Source organism: Sinocyclocheilus grahami, unplaced genomic scaffold (genome assembly GCF_001515645.1).
Source record: "Sinocyclocheilus grahami isolate Dianchi unplaced genomic scaffold, SAMN03320097.WGS_v1.1 scaffold100.1, whole genome shotgun sequence".
Classification (NCBI taxonomy): domain Eukaryota; kingdom Metazoa; phylum Chordata; class Actinopteri; order Cypriniformes; family Cyprinidae; genus Sinocyclocheilus; species Sinocyclocheilus grahami.
In genome coordinates, this window is record NW_015505279.1 from 1,425,978 (window position 1) to 1,426,286 (window position 309).

Here is a 309-nt window from a genome sequence, read left to right on the forward strand (position 1 = left end):
TTAAGAAATTATATTTTGCAGCAAAAAAAAAGGAAGCAGATTTTTAGAACCATAATTGTATTGCATTATTTTCCAGACAAATTAAAAATCTGCCCCCTCTTTACAGCTTAAAAAAAAAAAAAAGGAAAAAAAAAAAAGAACCTACTGAGGGGAAAAACACATTAAGATGGTTTGCAGTAATACGAATTTGGGGCAAATTGTGTTAGTGGTGAAAAGTATACAAATGATCTTTATTCTAAAACCAACTTAATTTTCTTAATACATTTTTTTTTTTTTTTTTTTTCATTAATTTTTTTATATTTTTTATTG